Genomic DNA, 6,000 nt, shown 5'->3' on the forward strand with positions numbered 1-6,000 from the left:
CGAGAATCACGCATGATTTACAGCGCTCCTCTCCAGAGGCGCTGGTTATCATAAACGGGGATTTTAATCATTGCTCTCTCTCCACCACTCTGCCGTCTCTTAAACAAATGGTGACGTGTCCTACGAGGGGTGATAAAACTATTGACTTGTTATATACGAACGTTAAGGATGGCTATGTTTCTAATGTGCTTCCTCCGCTGGGTAAATCGGACCATAACTTGATAACCTTGATGTCTAAATATACTCCGGTGGTACGGAAACAGCCGACAACGTCAAAGACTGTGCGCATCTGGTCAGAGGATGCCTGTGAAACACTAAGGGGGTGCTTTGAATGCACAGACTGGACTGTGTTCTTTGATGGTGATAATGATCCGGATAGTATTTCTGACAAAGTGACTTGTTACATTAATTATTGTGTTGAGTCTATAATTCCTTGTAAATCAATCAAAATCTTTCCTAATAACAAACCATGGGTAACCAGAGAAGTTAAGATTGCAATAAATAAGAAGAAAGCTGCTTTTTATAGTGGTGACAAAGATACAATTAAAAATGCTCAAAGAGAACTGAAAGTAATTATCAGACAGGGTAAATTAAAGTATAAGGAAAAGGTTGAAGGAAACATGTCCTGTAGTAACACAAGAGGACTATGGAATGGTATGAAGTCTATTACTGGATATGGGTCCAGTAAACCCAGTTTATGTAATTTGGGTGTACAGGCTAACGATGCCAATACTTTTTTCGCAAGGTTCGATGAATCGGACTTCTCTTCACTTCATGAGAATGCTCTTTTTAATCTTAGGCAGAGCAGCTCTGAGGACTGTAGCCCAGCTATTATTTTAAACACTGAAGAGGTTCGTCAGCAGTTAAGGCACATTAAACCAAATAAGGCAGCAGGCCCTGATGGTATGCACCCACGTACCCTAAAAGTGTGTGCTGACCAGCTGTGCTCCGTTCTCCATTCACTGTTTTCTTTGTCTCTGTCTTCTGCTAAAATCCCGGTGATGTGGAAAACCTCCTGTCTGGTCCCTATTCCAAAAAAAGCTAAGGTGTCTAACAGTCTTTCAAATTTGAGGCCTATAGCCCTGACCTCGCACATTATGAAGTGTTTCGAGAGGGTTGTATTAGATCATCTGACTAGGCAGGTGTCTGCCTTTCAGGATCCTTTGCAATTTGCATATAGGAAAGGTGTGGGGGTAGATGATGCACTATTATATATGGTTCACAATATTTACAGTCATCTTGAAACTACTGCCAGTTCCGTTAGGATCATGTTTTTTGATTTTTCGAGTGCTTTTAATACTATACAGCCACATATTTTAGCTAGTAAATTGACCAATTTTAAATTGCATAATACTACTGTTGCCTGGATTTTAGATTACCTTTTAGCACGACCACAGTTTGTTAGGATTGGTAACAAACATTCGGATACCATTCTAACTAATACTGGAGCACCTCAGGGCACGCTTTTATCCCCCTTTTTATTCTCACTTTATACTGCTGACTATAGGCATAGTCAGCCATCTTGTTGGGTACAGAAATTCTCGGATGACACTGCTTTAGTGGGTCTACTTAATCAGGGTGATGATCTTGCCTACAGAAGGGAGGTGCAGTCTTTTTATACCTGGTGTGAGTCTAATTATATGAAACTGAACGTGGGAAAGACCAAAGAACTTATTATTAATTTTAGGAAGAAAAAAGAGAAGGTCCTTCCAGTTACAATTAATGGCAAGTTGATTGAAATTGTGCAGTCATATAAATTTTTAGGTGTACATATGGACGAAAAATTAAACTGGAAGGAGAATACGAATGTCATAATGAAGAAGGCTCAGTCGAGATTGTTCTTTTTGAGAAAACTTAGATCATTCAACATCAGTAAAAAGCTCTTATATGTTTTTTATCAAGGGATTTTGGCTAGAGTACTTTTTTATGCTGTATTGTGTTGGGGGGGCAGTAGATCTGTTGAGGACAAAAATAGGATAAACAAGTTAATCAAGAGAGCTGGGTCAGTTATTGGTCTTAACCCGGATGTTCTGGAGGTTACTGTAGAGAAGAGGATTAGTTCAAAACTAAAAACTGTCCTGCTTTTTGAAGGCCATCCACTACACACTCTGTTCAGAGGACTCAGAAGCTCTTTCAGTGAGCGATTGGTGATGCCTCGGTGCTCTAGTGAGCGCATGAGAAGGTCTTTTGTTCCTGCAGCGGTTAGATATTTTAACCAACACTGTTAACCGTTGGATTTTACTATTGTCTTCTAAAGTGTTTTTTTACATTCAGGAATTGTGAAATTGAATTTTTTCTTAAAATGTGTCTCATTAGGGTCTATTAGTCTACTAATCCAGAATTATTTATTTATTTATTTGTCTGTTAATTGTGTATTGTATTCGATTGCTGTATGGTTGGTGGCAAACCAGTTTCCCTATTGGGATTAATAAAGTTTTTTTCAATTCAATTAATAATTGATTAGATACAAAACTTTTCTCAAACAGATCTACTGTACCTTTTACAGCCAACACATCAGTCATTGTTGGTGTATGTGCTACACCTTGATAGAAACACATGCTACTCCTTGGTCCAAGGACATCTAACAACACAGAAGTGGAAGACAGATTGATGATGAGGCCTCCTGCAAGTCCTTTTCTAACAAATATTGAATTACAATTTCCTAAGAGATAATAAATGCATCATATTCATGTCCATAAAGGGACTAGTTGTCTGTGAGCTATTTGGCCTCATCTTCAAAAATGAAGTACCGTAAAACTTCGAATAGGATCCCGGAGTTTTATTTGATCAAATAGACCATTGGGACAGGCATCTATGGGATGTGGATAACCGTATGGGGTTATTTGTAGGGATGCTTGACATTGATTTTGTACCGATATCCGATATACCAATATTGTCCAATGCTTAATTTCCGAATCCGATATTAGCCGATACAGATACCGAAACATATGATCGTTTATAGGCTTACTGCCCACTGTTCCATGACTCCCTTGATACTGGGGATTTGAATGTTTTGAAGGACTAGCCAGCAACCGGTAGGCTAACTGGGGTGCGGTGCTTACTACCCCTTCGAGAGAACATGCCAACTGAACATTTCTTTGACTGAGGTAAACTGAAAACAAATAGCCACACAAGAACAAAAATTCAACTCATTCCACTCATTGGGGCTTAGATCTGCCCTGTTCAAGAATTTATTTACTCTACAAACCCTGTGTGTATGCTGGTTGGCCAACAACCTACACCCAAATTTTGTCTGCATTTGCTTTGAGAGGAAACAAGCTTTCCAATAAGGTATAAGATGACATACTTTAGTCATTTTAAACCATTTCAAAAACCGATACCGATATTTACCAATATTGAATTTTAAAGCCAATATCGGCCGATAATATCGAGAATAGTTATTTGTCCAAGGGACCGGCGTCTGGGACTGGGCTATTATTTGAAGTGTTACGGTAGGCCTGCAACCTTTCTGAGATTCCACTAATCAGCATAATTCAACACAGCGTAAACTTTGACCTATTTTGATGTTTTTTTACATTTTTGGGAAGTTACATTTTTCATTTTCTGCACGACTGACAAAAATGACTGATTGATTGTTTTGGCGAAAGATCTACATGTATGCAATGTTTGTTCTTTGGTGACTAGCGTGACTTGAAATGTATTGAGTTACAATTACTAAATCTCAACATGCTTGATTAGCCTAAATGTAGAGTTACTACTTACTAAGTTACTAAAAATTGTACAGTAAGTAATTACATAACTCAATAGGCCTACATTTTTTGTGTTTTTGGGGCGCAAGCACCAATATTTTGTTTACACAAAAAAACCCACTCGCCTTATCAAACAAAAATTATAGGCCACACCCACCAAATCCCTCCCAAAACTAAACCCAGCCCACTTGGCCCATGAATATGCTATGCAGGACCCATATATGCGTTCCCAGATCAAACCCATGCCCACTTGGCCCATAAATATGCTATGCAGGACCCATATATGTGTTCCCAGTTCAAACCCATGCCCAATTGGCCCATGCCTGTCCCTTATGGGGCCCATGTAATCAGCCCATATGGGCTTCCTATGTGGGACTCATACTACAAAACCTACATGGGACCCGTTGATTTCACCCAGCCAAAGCCCATGCCCACACAGTAACCATGGAACCCGTACTTAAACCATCTGGGCCCCACATGTCATTGCTGGCTGGGTAGTGGTGAAATTACTAGCACAGGTGTAAATGTGTCTGAATAGCACACATCTCAATGCTGACTTAATGTTTAGTAATTTTTTTTAGCAATTGGATTTCCTAAGTAGATACTAAAAAGAAATGGAAATAAAAAAATTGACTCAAAATATGAAAATATTTATTCAAAAACATTTAACAAACATGAAACATACATTTATAAACAGGAAATGGAACAGGCGATGAAAATTGGCTAGGGTTGCAAATAGATTAGGCAATAAAAATGGGGCCAAAAATCACACATACGACACAAATAAATAGCCTCAAATAATACACCAAACTAAATATAAGAAAGAGAAAAAAAAAATTTAATATATAAATAATAATTTGCTTGTTCAGTCACTTCACTGGCACAAACATTCAGATGCAATTAAAAATGACCCTCAGTGTATATTTAGGGACTCAGGGTAAGTTAGGACATCTCTGAGGATTTCAATCCCGAGGTTCACTCTGCAGCCTCCAAGAGGGTCAAACTGCTCTTCAACTTGTTGAGTCATCACAGTGTCCAGAGTAAAGCGTGTCTGAGCCACTTGCACTCATTCAGACCAGTTGATATCAGGGGCCTCTCCTGCAGCAGCCCCCCCCCCCCAGTCTCTGCAGCTTCAAGGTCAAGGTCAAGGTAAACTTTATTATCGCACAAGGGGAAATTCATGTGGTCATTCATTACACACTCTTGTAACAACATATTCTCTAAACATATAGACACCACAGACAAACCAATAAACATGTATATAGAAGAAAGTAACAATACCACAAAAATAACAATAACAGAAGTCGACAATAACAATACAAAAAACAATATTACAAAAATAACAAAGACAACAAAGACAATCCGACATCTGACGTTTGTTGAACATAAAAAAGGCTAAAAAGACAAATATTTTTCAGGTAGCTGAAAAAAAAAAATTAAAAAAAATAATAATAATAACTAGAAGTAGTTGTCAAAAAAGAAAATTTGGGATCTACCATCCAATTAAAGTGCCAGTGCAAGATCAAAGTGCTTGCGATGTGGTAGGTCATTATACAGTCTGATCGCTGTAGGCACAAATGATTTATTGTACCTTTCTGTTCTAATTCTCTGTTGTAAAATTCTACCCGTTGACCTATTGCTTCTCATAAATTTATGATGAAGAGGGTGAGTGGGGTCATTAAGGATTTGGTCGGTCTTTTTTACGATAAGCTCATTATACTGCTGAACTGCCGACACCTGGTCAAGTCCGATGATCTTACTGGCCATCTTGATCATTTGCTGCAGTCTCTTTTGGTCCTTAACATGCATGTTACCAAACACACAGATAAGGCCAAAAGATAAAACACTCTAGAGGATACTTTTATAAAACATTACAAGGATGTAGGATTCTTAGTTTTATTCAGTGCACATTCATTAAAAGTTAATTTAGAATTAATTTCAACTCCCAAATATTTGTAGGTTGAGACTCTCTCTACTAGTTCACCATTGATCTTAGAAGGGGGGACTGTAATTCTATTTTTACTAAAATCTATGACCATCTCTTTTGTTTTCTTCACATTTATTTGAATAAAATTATCAGAACACCATTGAGTGAAACTCTGGAATTCTCTCTGGAATTCATTCACAGAAGAAATATCAGATTTTAAAAAGCCAACCAATGCTGTGTCGTCCGCATATTTAAAATAAGTGTGAGCTGAAGAAGAGGCTTGACAATTATTGGTGTACAATGTGTATAAAATAGGCGACAGAATGCACCCTTGTGGTGCCCCTGTGTTTACAGTTTTTAAGG

The sequence above is a fragment of the Perca fluviatilis genome, chromosome 2 (genome assembly GCF_010015445.1).
Source record: "Perca fluviatilis chromosome 2, GENO_Pfluv_1.0, whole genome shotgun sequence".
Taxonomy (NCBI): Eukaryota; Metazoa; Chordata; class Actinopteri; order Perciformes; family Percidae; genus Perca; species Perca fluviatilis.